The sequence below is a fragment of the Petaurus breviceps genome, unplaced genomic scaffold, assembly GCF_028583685.1.
Source record: "Petaurus breviceps papuanus isolate PSGF00001 unplaced genomic scaffold, PetGlider_PUasm1.0 90740, whole genome shotgun sequence".
NCBI classification, from domain to species: Eukaryota; Metazoa; Chordata; class Mammalia; order Diprotodontia; family Petauridae; genus Petaurus; species Petaurus breviceps.
Window position 1 is genome coordinate 13,170,205 of NW_027187330.1, and position 17,835 is coordinate 13,188,039.

Sequence of the window (17,835 nt, forward strand, 5' to 3'; positions counted from 1 at the left end):
ACTTACCATCAGTTCATCTAAGTCTTTCCAGGTTTTTTATTTTCCTGAAGTATGCAGGCTCATCATTTCTTATGGAACAATAGTATTCTATTACATTCGTAAACCACTACTTGTTCAGTAATTCCCCAATGGATGGGTTTCCAATCAATTTCCAATTATTGAACACCATATAAAGAGCTGCTATAAATATTTTTTGTACACATACATCCTTTTTCCTTTTTAATGACCTCTTTGGGATACAGAACTAGTAGTAGTCTTGCTGGATCAAAGGGTATGCACAGTTTTAAATTCCTTTGATCATAGTTCCAAATTGCTCTCCAGAATGGTTTGATCAGTGTACAACTCCACCAACAATGCACTAGAGTTTCAATTCTCCTGTATCTTCTCCAACAGGTATTATTTTCCTTTTCTTTCATATTAGCCAATCTGACAGGTGTGAGGTGGTACCACAGAGATGTCTTGATTTGCATTTCTCTAATCAACAATGATTTAAAACATTTTTCATATGAATAGAGACAACCTTTAATTTCTTCATCTGCAAAGTGCTTATTCATATCTTTGTGCCATTTATCATTTCTGTAAGGACTTGTATTTTTTTTTATAAATTTGACTCAGTTCTCTAGATATTTGAGAAATGATTGCTTTATCAGAAACACAGGCTGTAAAAATGGTTTCCTAGATTTCTGCTTCCCTTTCAATCTGGGTTCATATTTTCTTTAACATCCCTGTTGGATTTGTCTTGTATTTACCATAGTTTTACCACTTACAGCCTGTTACAACCATATCAAGTCATAGTTGGATAACTAACTGACTCAATATTCATTTATCTACTTCCTGCTTCTCAACTTTTTCACTGATCATGACTAGCATTGCCAATGAACAAATGGATGAGATGAATACCTACCTGAAAAAAGAAAGGAGAGAAAGAGAAATAACAAAAGAAAGAACAGAGTAAAGAAAGAAAAAAGGAAACAAGAAAAATTCTAAAATACTCAATTATTTACCACTTTGCTATTTATGAACACTATATGTTTTCCAATTGCATCAAGTTAAAATGCTTATACTCTGCTTTCAATTTCTTCTCAATGCCCCAGCATGTAAACATACATTCATACATACACAGCCTACATACATCATTCTCTTCCTGCACCATGTTCATTTCCACCTACAATTCTTTATGTTGTTTTTTTTTCTCTCTACCATGTATTCCATCTTTTCTTTCCCCATGTTTCCAAATCCTACCAACCATTAAAGGTCTAGGTCAAGTCCCATCTCACCCATGAACATTTATTTTCCCTCTTCTTCATACCTCACTGATCTTTCTCCTCTATGAATTCATACTGCATGTGTAATTAGTAAAACATAATCCATTTCTTCATTGACGGGTTCCATGAGATATGCAAATAGTGCTGCATTTGCACTCTGGCAAAATGACTTTTGATCATGTATCTGATATTTTTCTAGCTGTATGGATCTTGAATGAGTCATCTAAAAAGCCCATGTTTCAGTTTTGTCAGCTCTGACATGATACCTACACATAACTACATTAGTGAATTGTTTCAAGACTTCAGTGTTACTGTATTTTAAGTGGTTCACTGCCATTGTAAGGTTGTTGCTGATTGGGAAATTGTTCTCATGTGTTTGGTTGGTTTTATTTTTTGTTGTTGTTCATTTGAAAGAGTTAAAATAGAACTATTTCTATTACTTTTCATCACTGTATTGCTCTCATTTTTCCTATTTTTATCATTTGTTAGCTATATGTCAGTTATTTCCTCAAATAAATCTCAAAGTCCTGGAAGGGAACAGTGGTACACATGATCTTGGCAGAGCAAAGCATAGCTTTAAATCTTAGTTCATTTTTAAAATCTAAGGCCCTTTACTTAGACAGTTTCAAGTAAATATTATTCCTTTTATAGTAGCTGACAGATGGTCTACTTAAAAGTATCTTCTTACAAAACAACGTAATATTGGACAATCAGATATAATAGATAAGGAAACAAATAGAAAGGCTTCACTCATGCTCCTTTTGGCCATCTTCCTGACTTCCTTTGGACCTCAAAATCATTCACCCTCTATAGCTAGTTCATATATATATTCCTCCTATATCACCTATATCATCTAAAGTATTAGTTACCTAGCAAGTGATTAATAAATAATTGACCAATTATTTGATTTAGATAACATCCTGGCACTTCAAAAGACACGCTCTGTATTAAAGTGAATAGGACTCTTTATCTAGTCTTTGAAACTATTAAATTCTAAATACCTTCCCATTGAGCTTCTATGAAAACATTCTTTCAAATAAAGGAGACAGAAAGAAGTCAAGAGGATGGGTTAACAAAAAATATCTGTTATAAGAATTCTCTCTGTGTCTGTTTCTGTCTGCTTCTGTCTCTTTCTCACCTTCCATTCCTCTGTCTTGCTCCCTTTTTCTCTCTGTTTATCTATATCTTCCTATTTGTATGATGTCTATCTATCTCTCTCTCTTTTCCACTCTATCATTCACTTCTCTCCATTCCTTTTCTTTAGAACTAGTAATTTTATGAGTTCATGTGTACAGGTTGAACTGTACCCATGACAGATAATCTTATGTCATTTTATTTTCCAGAATTCTTTTTGTTGGTGTATTAGGGTTTCTGTTATACATTACATCTTGAATTTATTAACTTTTTATTCATTTGCATGTTTTTACTGAGTTAAAATTTTCCTTCCAAAATCAAAAGTTAAATTGGCCCCACCTACTTCTTAAACAACATTTTCTTTTCACTCATAGGCATAAAAACAGTCAAACATTCTGTCTCCCACAAATTAATGAGCTTGATTTATTGGCAGGGAAGAAGAAAGTGGGCAGTTGTATGCCCAAATTAGTTTTTGAGAATGATATTAACCACAGAAATGTTTGTCATGAAATTGACTATACATTTCATTTGAAATTTTATTAATAAGTCACACTCTGAAAACAAAACGGCCTTCTCAGCAATTCCAAAATTAGACTTCATCAGCTACCATTGAAACTCTCCCTCCTAAATGTCTTTTTTAACTGGCATTGTGGCAGAAATGGAAACTGAATGTAGATGACATCCTTATCCTGTATAACAAACCTCTCTCCCTCATTACCTCCTTTTCTCTCTGTCTCTCTCTGTCTGTTTCTGTCTATCTCTGTTTTTCTCTCTGTCTCTGTCTGTCTGTGTGTGCACCTATTTCTCTCTCCATTGAAATGCCCTTTCCTTTCAACATCTTTTCAGTCATTGAAATGTATACATTTTCACTCATTTTATATAAAGCAAAATTCAGTTTAGAGTTTGATCGTTTTTAATGTTTTATCAGGGCGTCAAGGATATAAGGTCGACTAAGTATCATGAATACAAAATGGGACTCACAAAGAAAACTGATTTCTTCTTGGAATGTGAAGTTAACATTTCTGGTGGTGATAAGATCAAATTACATCAGACTGCACTCAGCCATCATACAAGGCTAGTAAACCATGTGCCTTTAATTTGCTTCCAGTTGCTATTGTTGAAAAACAAAAGACAATGTGATAAAAGTTAACAATAGTACACAAGATCTTGGCAGAGCCAAGCATAGCTTTAATTCTTAGTTCATCTTTATAATGTAAGACCCTTTATTTTGGATAGTTTCAAATAAATATTATTCCTTTTATGGTAGCTGACAGATGGTCTACTTAAAAGCAACTTTTTACAAAACAATGTAATATTGGACAAATATAATAGATAAGGAAACAAATAGAAAGGCTTTACTCATGTTCCTTTTGGCCATCTTCCTGAATTCCTTTGGACCTCAAAATCATTCACCCTCTACTGCTAGTTCAAATACAACATTTTTTTATGCCTTCATGCTCCTCATCTGGGAATAGCCTAACAACTTCATGGCTTGATAACCATAAAGTATCCCACTGCAAACCTCCTCCTGGAACTTTCATTTTGGGTAGGGCCCAAGGCTTTTCTCCCTTCACTGTTTTCTACCCTGCACTGAATTACTCTGTACTTCAAATCTATGCTCCCATGCAGGAGACCTTTGTTCTCCCCTTCACTTTTCAGGTACTTCTGAGTGTTATCTTCCTTTATTAGAACATAAGCTTCTCTGGGGCAAAGATAATCTTTCATTTTTTTATTGCTTTGTGTATACCCAGCACTTAGCAGTGTCTGTTACTAGGTATTTTTATTAAACATAATATTTACTTCTTTCCATCCTATTCCGGAATATATATAACATGAAAAAAATTTGGAATCATAGTTTTTTTTAACTATTTGCATTCTATTTTTTGCCTTTTAATGACTTTATTTTTTAACATTTATTTAGTATTTTCTTTTTTGCTGCATGTAAAAACAATTTTTAACATTAATTTTTAAAACTGTGAGTTCCAAATTCTTTCCTTTCCTCCCTCCCTGTGCTCCTCATTGAGAGGGTAAACAATGTGATACAGCTCATACATGTGTAGTCATGCAAAAGATTTTCATATTAGTTATGTTATGAAAGAAAATGTAAACCAAAAAAAGGCTAAAGAAAAATAAAGACAATTTTTAAAAAGTATGCTTCAATCTGTACTCAGACACCACCAATTCTTTCTCTGTGGAGGAATAGCATTTTTCATCATATAAGTCCTTCAGAGTTGTCTTGGATCATTAAATTACAAGAATATCTCAGTCATTTGTAGATGCTCATGTTATAATATTGCTGATACTTTGTAAAAAGTACCTTATGTCAGCTCACAAAAGTCTTGGCAGGTTTTTCTGGGAGAAACCTGCTCATCATTTCTTATAGCACAATAGTATTTCATCATATTTACAGAACACAGTTTATTCAGTCACTCCATAACTTATGAATATTCCCTCAAATTTCCAATTCTTTGCCACCAGAAACAAGCTACTATAAATATTTTTTTTGTATAGATACTTTTACTTCTTGTCTTTTTTATCTTTTTTGGAATATAGACCTAGTTTCACTGGTTTTGTAGCCCTTTGGTTACAGTCCCAAACTACTCTAAACACTGGTTGAATGAGTTCATAACTCCATCAAAAATGCATTTAAGTGTCATTTTCCCCCACATTCTGGCAACATTTGCCATTTTCCTTTTCTGCCCTTGGCCAATCTAATAGGTATGAGTGAGTACCTTAAAATTGTTTTAATTTGCATTTTTCCAAACAATATTAAGTTAGAACATTTTTAATATGGGTATCAATGTCTTGGATTACTTTATCTGAAAACTGTTCATATCTTCGATAATATATCAATCAGCAAATCATTCTTATTTTTACAAATTTGACTCAAATTTCTGTATGTTTGAGAAAAAGAGACCTTTATCAGAGAAACTTCCTTCAAAATGTTTTCACTGTTACTATTGCTAACTCTATTTCCCTCCTTCCTATTCCCCAACCCTGTTAATACTAATCTCTCTCACTATTCACCCTGTCACTTCTCAAGTGTTTTTCTTTTAACTACTAAGCCCCACTCCCAATCTTCACTCTCTTCTCTTGTCATTCCCCTTACTTTTCTGTAAGGTAAAATTAAGTTCTATATGCAATTCAGTGTGCATGTTATTCCATCTTTGAGCTAATTTTGAAAAGAGTAAGGTTTTTTCACTCATTCTCACCTTCCCTTTCTTCCCCTCCACTATAAAACCTTTTTCTTACCCTTTTATGTGAGAAAATTTACTCCATTTTATCTCTTGCTTTCCTTTGTCTCCCAATACATTCCTCTCTAAGCATCTAATTTTGTTTTTTAGCTATCACCCATTCATATTCAATGCACACTTGTGACAACTGTTTTTATATACTTCTGAATTCCATAATAATAAGAAAGTTCTTATAAGTTAAAGAATCATCTTCCAGTGCAGGAATATAAACAGTTTAACTATATTTACTCCGTTGTGATTTCCCTTTCCTGTTTACCTTCTTATATTTCTCTTGAGTCTTTTATTTGAAAGCCAAATTTTCTATTCAGCTCAGGTTTTTTCATCAAGAATGCTTGAAAGTCCTCTTTCATTAAATAACCATTTTTCTCCTGAAGGATTATATTCAGTTTTACTGGGTAGGTGACTCAGTCACAATGCTAGCTTTTGCCCTCTGCAATATCATATCCCAAGCCCTCTAATTCACTAATGGAGAAGCAGTTAAATCTCGCGTTATCCTGATGACTCCATGATACTTGAATTGTTTCTTTCTGGCTACTTGCAACATTTTCCCCTTCGTCTGGGAGCTCAGGAATTTGACTAAAATATTCTTGTGAGTTTTTATTTTGGGATCTTTTTCCATAGTTGACTGAAGGACTCTTTCAATTTCTATTCTGCCCTCTGGCTCTAGAATATCAGGGCACTTTTCCTTGAAAATTCCTTGAAAGATGATTTCTAGCCTTTTAAAAAATAATGCCTTTTAAGAAGTCCAATAATTTTAAAATTATCTCTCATTGATTGACTTTTCCAGGTTACTTCTTTTTCAATGAGATATTTCACATTTTCTTCTATTTCTTCATTATTTAGCTTTATTTTTTCTCAATTTGTTATAAAGTCAGTACTTTCCATTTGCTAGTCTAATCTGAGAATTTATTTTCTTTGGTGAGCTTTTGTTCCTCCTTTTCCATTTGGCCAATTCTACTTTTTCAGAATTTTTTTTATTTCTTCATTGGCTGTAACTGTGAGGAGGGTCTCCACTCCACTGTGGCCCCAACCTCTGCTGTGCCACAAGCTCCTCCTTGTCCTGAGACTGCCACTCAGGAGTGCAACCCAGATCTGAGGACGGGCAAAACAAGAGAATCCTACCTCAGTACTAGCAAAGAGGTATAGCAGCCATGTGGCACAGTTAATAGAATACCAGTCCTGGAGTCAGGAGAACCTGAATTCAAATATGACCAAAGGACTATAAAACTGTGCATATCCTTTGATTCAGCAATAACACTACTAGTTCTGTATCCCAAAGAGGTCATAAAAATGGGGGGGAAACACATGTACAAAAATATTTAAAGTTCTCTATGTGATGCCAAAAATTTGGAAATTAAGAGGACATGTATCAGTTGGGGAATGGCTGAATAAGTTGTGCTATATGAATGTAATGGAATACTATTGTTCTATAAGAAAAGAGGAGAAGGCAGATTTCAGAAAAAAAACCTGGACTTACATGAACTGATGCTGAATGAACTTAACAGAAGAAAATGAATAATTGTAATAGTAGTTTAATGTTTACAAAAAAATTTGGATATTTCCTTTGAGCTTCACAGCAATCCTGTGAAGTCAGTGCTGTATGTATAATTTATCAATGAAACAAGGTCATCAAATTAAAGTAACTTTACCATCATCTCTCAGACAGTACCTAGATTCAAATGTATTCCTTCTCCAATCCTTAAGTATACTACTAAGACTGACCTGATCCCTCTTATTCTTATTCTTACTCTTATTCTCTCTCTCTCTCTCTCTCTCTCTCTCTCTCTCTCTCTCTCTCTCTCTCTCTCTCTCTCTCTCTCTCTCTCTGTCTCTCTCTCTGTCTGTCTCTCTCTCTTTCCCTCTCCTTTCTCTCTTCTCTCTCCCCTCTGTCTTATATTATTAGCTTCTATGGGTTCAGCTATCATGGTTATTCAAATAATTTTGCAATTGTCTAAAATATTGACAATTCATGCCTACAGTTTTATCCTTAGTCTCTGTCATGAGCTTTTTTACTGCATCACCAACTTTCCATTGGACATTTCCAATTACATCTTCCTAGGCATTAAAAAAATCAAAATGTTTTATATAGAACTCATATTTCCCCAATCCCATCTCTCTTCTTACATTTATTTCTCTTGAGTGCTCCAAAATCCAGACTTGCAAGCTTGATTTCATGTTATACCCTCCCCCAAAACTAGTACCAATATGTTCTCAATTATTGTTTATCTATAAAAAATCTTTCTCACATGTCACTTTTACACTATGACTACACAAGTTCAAATCTTCATCACTTCTTATCTAAACTCCCCCAGATCTTCTCCGCATTATTGCCTCTCCTGGACATGAAAAATCACCAACTATCATATACTTCAGTACCAATTCTACAGTTGTTTCCTCTAGAGTTTCATGACTAGTCATGACTCGTCTTGGGATAATCTTCCCCAGTGATCCTTCTGGAAGCATGGACTACGATCAAGTCAATTTTGTTATTGCTTTTGGATAGGCTTAGTCAATCTACTCCCCTTGTCCCTAATAACCATCACTTTGACTTTCTGGATCAAAAAGTACCCCGACTCATTGACTTTTTTGTGTTATTTCCCCCATTCAAATATAATCTCTTTGAAGGCAATGTCTTTGATTTTGTATTTGTTTCTCCAGGAGTTAGCATATCTCTTACATGGTAAGTACTTAATTAGTTTTTATTCATTCTTTCTTTCTTCATCAAATGTCTCCTTCCTCCAATCAAATTTCCAAACTACCACATTGATATTCCTCTCATGTCTGACTCATCACTACTTGCTCCCTAAGCTATAGTGATTCTCTAATGCTTTTAGGATAAACAATAAATCCCTCTTCTGGCCTAAGTCTATATTGTTAAGCTTATTACATGTCTCTGTCCTTGTATACACTACATTCAATGCTCCAAAGTAACCTTTTGCTGTTCTTCTTATATTCTGCTCAATTTTCTTAACTTTAAATCTTTGTCTAGGTAGAATGCAATTCTCCTCACTTTAATATCATAAAAATCCATAGTTTCCTTGTCTTTTTTTTTTAAAGCAATCGGGCTTAAGTAACTTGCTCAAGGTTACACGGCCAAGTGTTTCTGGGTGGGTGCTAAGTGTCTGAGCCCAGGATTCCATCTCCAGGTCATCCCAACACCGGAGCCAGTGCTCTTACTCGCTGTGCTACCTGGCCACCCCAAAATATGAAGTTCATCTGTTCCTCATTTCTTTTTTTGGGGGGAGGGTAATTGGGGTTGAGTGACTTGCCCAAAGTCACACAGCTAGTAAGTATGACAAGTGTCTGAGGCCGGATTTGAACTCAGGTCCTCCTGACTCCAGGGACCCTTGTAATTTTTTTACTTTACTGATTGTGGATGGGCATAAGACACAGGTAAAATGATGGTCTTATTAAGATTCATTCATTTATAACACAGTATTGAAAATATTTTAGAAGCACTAAATAGTACTTTTTTGAGGGTTTTTTTGTCATAAGGTTAAAGAGTACAATTTCAGGTATTTAATAATATTTTTCTATCATGATAAGATTCCATCCCAGGGACTGTTGCCAATATACTAGTCATTGAATTAAGTGTATTTAAGTCAATATCAGCAGAGTCTATTATATTTATGCTCTTTGATGGATACATCTTGTACCAGGTTTACATGTCTTTTACATGTCTCTGATCACTATGATATTTTAACTTTTTTTTAAAGCATTGACAAGAATTTGAAAATAGAGAGTCAAATTTTATCTATTTGGTACATATAACACTCCCAAAGTTGCAAAGGATTTCCAGTTCATGAAATGTCAAGGAAAATTGTTCTGTGAACAATTCAAACAAGGCTAAAAGCTTTGACAATGCGGGATGGAAACTGAGGAAGAAATTTTTATAGCTGGCACTTCTTTATTGAAATAGGCTGCAAAAAACTACCAGAAAGGAATCACAATTTGAGGAAGTGCTGAATATGTGAAATTCTCCTCAAATATTCTATCACAATTTTAGGTTTTATTCAGTTAGTAATATGTCTGAGAAGATTTATATCTATGAGATGTTGGAATACATGGGGGACAGATAAACCAGCAAATGCAGGAGGAAAAAAAATCCAAGCTGAGAGTAAAAGCACCAGAAATCTAATGCAAATGTGAATTCGTTTGCACATAAATCTGAAGCTATTCTTACAGGAAAGCATTATTAATCAAAAAGCAGTTTTACCATGAAGTTCTATGTCCTATTTAGGAGGGTTATTGTCTCACTGGTAAAGCTGAAAAAAAAAACATTAAACTGGTAGTAAAAAGTACTGGGTTCAAACACTAGTTTTACAATATACTAGATATGTGACCTTGAGAAATTCAGGAAAGCTCTAGGAATTTCAGTTATCTCATCAGTAAAATTGGAGTCAAAATTATTCCCCTGCCTGTGTCAATTTTTTTTTTATTTTTTAATGAACTCTAAATGAACCTAACTTATTTGAAACCACTTTCAGCATTCTGAAGTAGTAGGATAATATTCTTGTTTTTATTATATTTTTGCATCCAGATGTAAAAACACATGACTTTCCTTAATATTATGAATATCATCATCATTGTTATTATTTAGCTGGTATCCATGTTACATTTTAAGCTTGAAAACTCTTTTATAATTTTTTTTTACTGAGATGTAAATACCATTTTTGCTGAGATGTAAATACCAATATTAAGGCCATTTTATAGATTAGGAAGTTGAAACAGATAGAAGTTAAGTGACTCATCCAGGTTCATACAGCTAACAATATCGTAGGCTGGATTTGAACTTTGATCTTACTGATCCCAGGTCCAGCACAGTGCTATCCACTTGCCATCTAGCTAACTCAAAGTTGTTTTTAATTTTGCAATTACATATTGACATTGAAATGTGAATATGACAAAAATAAAATATACCAATTTATAATTACAAGATATCTTTTAGCGTTATGAAAATGTCTTTCTGTGTCTCTCTATGCATATTAACTCACAATAGAATTTGTGCTAATTTTATTTTCTTCTTAATTAGCCAGTTAGATATCTATGTTAAAAATAATAAGATGAAGTGATAACATCATGAGTACATAGGATAACTTGTTGACCTCATGTCATCCATTTGTGGTCATACAATATCAGGAGATAGCAAGACAGGCCACCAATATATTGGGTGGACCACATTTGGTGATCTTATGAAACTAGTTACCTAGTTTAGGCAAGCATTGGTGGTTGTGACATACATCATTAGAGGGAATATGCATATGAGTGAGATAACAGATCTATTTGACTACTTGAATATTCTGATAAGGGCAAAATGTTGCCCTGGACTGTAATCATCTCATATTTTTATTTGAATTTTGAGGAATAGATGCAATATTCTAAATTGAAAGGAGCTCTGCAGACCATTGGTTGGTTGTGTGTGTGTGTGTCTAATTTTGTGTATATATATGTGTGTGTGTGTGTGTGTGTGTGTGTGTGTCTATTTACCCATTTCATTCCCAGGACATGAAAATATGTCCCAGATTTCTTTCATCATTTCTTTAATTCATTAAAAAAAATCTATTTAGACTCTTAGCATTACTGTTGGTTGGGTTACAGTGGCAATGCTAATGAAGCATTTATTTTACAAGCTATAAAGCCATCAGATGTGGTCCCAATAACTCACAAAATGTCAGTATTCAACTCAGGCCAGAACTACCAATGGACTGAAGTAGCCCAAAACATGTAGTATCTATAGTTTTATGTTGAACTTCACATAGGGAAATGGGAGCTTTTTACAAATTCATAAGTTTGGGCACAGTAGACTCTTAGGCATCTTAAATAAGTATGTTGAGAAAAGTTCATGTTAGGATTAAGAGGGTTTGGTTCCTTTGATCAGGAGCTTCACTCATAGATTCATAATTCATTCAAATTCTTTCTGTATGCATGAGTCCTTTGCCTTTCTTGGGCAGGTAGTTTAGTATAGCCTGTCAGGATCACTTGGCAATTTGGCTCTTTTGCTTTTAAATTCCTGTTATAATAGTAAGCAACCAGTAAAGTAGAAAGATAATGATAAATTGTGCAACAATGTTTCAGGGGGTACAATGGGTAGAGGGATGGTCCTAGAGTCAGAAACACCTGAATTAAAATCTGGCCTCAGACACTTACTAGCTGTTTGACCCTGGGCAAGTCACTTAACCCTTCTTTTTTCAGTTTCCTCATCTGTGAAATGAATTGGAGAAGAAAGTAGAAAACCACTCCAGTATCCTTGCCAAGAAAACCTCAAATGGGGTCACAGTTAGGCACAGCTAAAACAACTTAACAACAATGATGTCTTGGATGCTAAATTTGGCAGAGATCTAACCTACACATTTATATGCTACTTAAGGTAGCTGGAGAAGTGATGAATATCAATATGAGTCAACCCCAATCCCAGCTATGGCATGTTGGACAAAAGTAAATTTGCAAAATCTGTAACAAAATGAATGGACCATGTTAAAACCAGTGCCAGAACAATGTCCTGGGAAAAAATGCAGAAGGACCAACAGACAGTGAGCAAAATGAAAGACATAGGATTTAAAACTGTACACAAGCTGGCTTCTGCCTACATATGCACTTATTTCCTCATGAACTTTCCATCCAATCAAAGTAGCCTAATAACTATTGCACATATACAACACATAATTTCCCACTTTTTTGCCTCTGTGCAAATTGTTCCTAATGGTTAGCATTAGCATTCCCCAACAATTCCTCTTATAGTCTGTAAGTTCCTTCAAATTTCACATCAGGTGCTGCCTTCTACATGAAAACTTTATTCATCCCCTAAATAGATACAGGTCTCTTTTTATTAAAATTACTTTGAGGTATTTTATATTTACTTGTGTACTTGTTGCAGTGAACAAGATTGTAATTCCTTTTCTTTCTTCTTATGTGTAAAGCTATGTATGAGCAGCTTTCCAAAGGACTGCTGCTGTAAACAGTTTTCAAGGTTCTGATTACATATTATAGTGAAGACTCTATTCAGTAACAAATCAGAGAAAAACATTCACAGAAAAATAAGGCATAGCATTCACAATGTTACAACTTATCACAGAAAATCAAAATACATAATTCATAATGACATAATAACTCAACAATTTGTCACTAAAATGGCCACAGAGTTTTCGCCAAAAGTGGCCACATAGTTTTGAAAAAAGTACAATCATTTACTCAATCAATCACTTATTAACTCAATCAATCAGTCATAAAGTACAAAAGGCTCAAAGTCCTTCACTCATTGGGCACACTAAGTTACAAATAAGTCACTATTCAGTCATCAGTCAATACTCAGTAATCTGAAGGGGTACTCAGTACCTTCTTAAGAGGAAGTAGAGAAAATGCAGGCCATCCACCCCTCGGTCAGAAGTAAATCATAATCTTCTCAGTCAGTACAAAACATCCAAGTAAAATCTTCTTTCAGCTTGACTCAAGGCTGGCTCGCAGCTTCCATGGTTCCTCTTACATGGTCCCAGCTTCCAACTGTCACCTAGGTTCAAAGGCAGGCAGCTCCCAGTTCCTTGTCCAGCTCTTTGTTCAGTTCCCATTCCATAATGAAGTTGACAGTGTCCAGTCCACCTCAAGTCATTCACAGTTCCAGTTTCTGGGAAAACAAAGCTTGACAGAGAAACAATAATATTCATGCACATTGCTGGCATCATCACCAATTCACTATTTGCCTCTGAAATCAACTCAGAACTACCAACAAGGTCTGAGACCTCAACACAAATCATCAACATAGAAATCAACACAGACCCACAATGTCCAAAAGGTCAGCACAAATCATCAGTAAAGACCCAGGACCTCCAAAACCCTGCTCCAGGACTTCTGTAAACAGAAAAATCCTCTTTCAAGGCTTCCAGTAAGGTCCCAGGGCTTCTGTACAAAGTATCACAAACAAACATCAACACAGATAGAACGAACAGAGTGAGAAAATACCACAAATTTTCTCCTTCTTGACTGCCATCACAAGAGTCCTCTTTTCATTTCTACAATCCCAAGTCCAGGGGCTCTCCTTATTTATGGTCATTAGATTGTCCCCAATAGTTCATAACTTCTAGGGTTCACAAGTTGTGAGATTCACATGCTGTTTCTTGAGAGACTTGATACAAGGCTCAAAAGAAACTTGAACTGAAACAAAGTTTTAATTCAACAGCTGAAACAAGGTATGAACTACTTCTATTCTCGCCATTACATTATGCTCCATTACTAGAATAGAGCCTTGCACATAGTAGGGAAATATTAAATGTTTGTTGAATTAAATCTACTAAACATGGCAATAGTATCAATATAAAGATCTTGACAAGATGCTTCAAAATTCAACATATTACTTGAAATTTGTTAATATTAAGGAAGATACAGGCAAAAACTTATGTTGTCTAAAGTTCTGGTGTTAAGGAAAAAAAAATGAGATTATGAAGTCAAAGGGGTCTAAACTTATCTCCTAGGGGCGGCCAGGTAGCACAGCGAGTAAGAGCACCGGCTCCAGTGTTGAGAAGACCTGGAGATCGAATCCCGGGCTCAGACACTTAGCACCCACCCAGAAACACCTGGCAGTGCAACCTTGAGCAAGTTACTTAACCCCAATTGCTTAGGGATGGCCAGGTGGCTCAGCAAGTAAGAGCACCGGCTCCAGTGTCGGGATGACCTGGATCAAATCCGGGCTCAGATACTCAGCACCACTGAAATAACTGGCCGTGTAACCTTGAGCAAGTTACTTAACCCTGATTGCTTAAAAAAAAAAAACAACTTATCATCTATGGATTTGTTCCATGAAGTCTGGATTCAGTCAAAGGGAGCCATGGACATAAAAGGGCCACGTGTGACCTTGGGACCAAAGATTCCCCACCCTAGATTAGGTCATTTCTTTTTCAGATGAACAGTTTATCCAAGAAGAAAATTGAAAGCCATTTAGATATTGCAAGCAAAAACAAAAACAAACAAAAAAGTTAAAGTGACTTCATCTTATTTAACTGAAAATGAAAGATTACTGAATTAGAAGCAATTTCTGAAACAGCTATTTGTGAATTAATGCTAAAAATTTCTTTGCCTGTTTAAATCAAGAGTCATAATATAGACCAAATGTTCCAAAATCAAGATGAGAACATAATATGGCATGAAAATTTACTTTAACACAAGCTACATAAAAAGATAGTTCATAATGAAAAATTGGGAATGGATAAAATATTTCAATTGTTATATCATTTCTTAGAGCAACTTAACTAAAGTACAACAGTTATAAGAATTAGAAGACCCAACCTACCTCTTTTAGTCATTAATTAAAATAAAAAACAACTTAATGTATAGAAAAAAAAAACCCAAGCATTTCCATAACATAGTACAGTAAAAAAAGATGATTGAACATGAAATTGCATATCTACTATAGGTAACCTACCATTTCCTTAAAAATTATCATGTTTTCTTTTATTTTTTTTTCCTTCCTTCCACTCTAGAGAGGCTACCATTAGACACAAATAGGGGTGTTTATGTGTATGTGATTTCTATTTATTAGTTTTCTACCTGGATGCAGACAGTGTCTTTCTTCCTATGCCTCTTCTACTTAATTTGGCTAATTATAATAGTCAAAATACCTTATTTATTCAAAGTTGTTCTTAAGACAGTATTCTTGCCACTGTTTATGATGTTCTCTTGTTCTGCTGATTTTGTTCTTCATTATTTCGTGCAAGTCTTTCCATGTTTTTCCCCTTAAAATCACTGAGCTCATCATTTATTAGAGAAGAGTAGTATTCCATCACAATCATATACCACAACTTGTTCGGCCCTCCCAGATTTGATGGGCACCCCTGCAATTTCGAGTTCTTTGTCACCATGAAGAGGGCTCCTCTAATCATCCTTGTAAATCAACTGGGTAAAAAGTTATAGACAGCTTAATAAGTCTTAGGGCATAATTACAAATTGCTCTTCAAAATGGATGCATCAGTTCACAATTTCACCAAGAATGAATTAGTGACTAAAACTATGTTTGCCGGCAAATTCTTCATCTTCTTGTCAAGTAGTATTAGAATGGCCAAGGTTACAAATGTTTTTGTTCATTTTTAAAACATTGAGAGGGTACTAATGAAAGACTCTGAGTACTCTTGCTTGAAAAAATAATCAAAAGTAGTAGAATAAAACAATTAATTGCACTTAAGATGAAGCAGGAAAATTGGTCATACCTAACTAAATTAATATTTGAGAAATTTTCAAGCCAACTATTTTGTGAAATCTACAAAATATTTATTAAGTGTTCAGGGTAAAAAAGGTTAATTATTTAGCATGCAAAAATATGAATACAATTTGGAATTTCAAGAACTGAATTCCTAAATATCCCAATTCATAATTCATATTTCTTTTCCTTGAGAATATATAAAATAACATTTATTTAGATATCATGCAACACCTAAACTCATCATGTATGGTTTTAGCAAGTCATAATAAAATAATAATCTATATGTTTCAACATCACAGAATTTACACCATTTGAAAAATTCATACACTGAAATCTCCTAGATGTTCTCCCCAAACATTTCTCATTATAAAATACTTGTTTATATGCAATAATTGATCAATGAGTTATCTAATAGTGTAACAACTATTATTGATTTCTGTCAATCTAATAGGTCTAAAAACCCTACAATGTGTGACAAAATTAGTGCAATTTATTAAATGATATTATATCTAAAAAGCACTAAAATAAAAATGCCAAATCTGAAATGCTAAAGAAAATTATGGTCTTAATAGAGACCAGCTGTAACAAAAAAAAATGTGTACAATAAACTCCACAAAATTACAATGTAGAACTACATTGAATAGTTTTCCATAATTAACAATTTTTCTGTGCTGATAATCGTTTATCTACTATGACTAAATGGAATTAATTTCATGTATTAATTTTTATCTTGTAAATTACAAATTGGTAGTTGTGATTAAAAAAACTGAAGCATCCCAAAGGAATCCTACAATGTTTACCTCAAGCTTCTTACAATCCTCACCGCTTAATCAAATGTTTTTTATAGTTCCTTTGATTTGGAATTTTAGCTTTGAGCATCATAAAGATGTGACTTCCAGAATGTTAGTCTAGCTTTTGTAAATCACTAGTGATTGGCTCTATTTGTCCCTTGGAAAGACTTGTAGCAAATGCTTCAGATGATGATTTAGAGAGGGTCCAACAATACCACTTCCCTCTATTAGAACTTTTAATCTCCTTTCAAACACTTTACCATCTGAGTCAGTCAGAATCACCTTCAACATGAGAATTGATCTGGCTAGCAAGGCACAATTTTTTTCAGTGGCACCTTCAACCAAAAGTAATTCTGGAAAATGTTCTTTTGATGCAAATATGTATGAATGTTTAGAAATTCCTTTGACATTTCTGCTAAAGTAACAAGAATAAGATCAAATGGAAGAGTCTGAGAAAGACAGTCCCATTATAATCTATTATACTGAACCATGTACCAAATTGCAGGGAATATCTTCTTTGGAGAAAAAAGCAAAAGCAGAAGGTGCTCACGAATGATCAAAAAATGAGTCAATAGTTTTAAGGGTAAGTTTGTCATTTGGCTGAAGGTGAGGTTTCCTTATAAAACCTAGAGAACTGCTGGAGAGCGATGGCTTGTTTTGGTGTACTACGTATCTATGGTTTACTTGGGAACCTAATGACATTTTTTACTCAGTTTCTAGTCACTGTTTCTAAATAGTAGGCTTTCATGAATCTGATTTCTGCATTCTTTTTTTAAATTTTTTCTTAGTGGCTGCTCCTCACATCCAAGAGGACAGGTGTCCATCCACCACAGTTGTTCTACCACATATCTCCAGGCCCAAATCTCTGAATCCCCTCATACACATGGCGGTTGCCTGAAGATTTTAGACCAGGTACACTTGAGCAAGGGCAGGCTGAAGTGGATAAGGTAATGGAGAAAAGAGCTAAAGAGATATTGAAGAGGAAATGGAAAAGTTCTCAGGAAAAATGTATACATACTTATATGTGTATGTCTCAGTGTGTGTGAATATATAATATGTGTGTGTATATATATATATATATATATATATATATAAAACGTGAATGAGATGTCAAACTTTTCCAATCAATATGTCTACTTTATAAATGTTAAAAATTAATTATGGTAGCTTGAATATTGTACTGGAATGTAAAATATAATAACAACAAT

At 34.3% G+C, this 17,835-nt stretch overlaps 1 pseudogene; it reads right to left on the reverse strand.

Annotated features, from left to right (window-relative positions):
• Positions 1–16,655: 16,655 nt before the first annotated feature.
• On the reverse strand, positions 16,656–17,329 carry LOC138145492 (PACRG-like protein pseudogene; annotated as a pseudogene).
• Between the last annotated feature and the right edge of the window lie 506 nt (positions 17,330–17,835).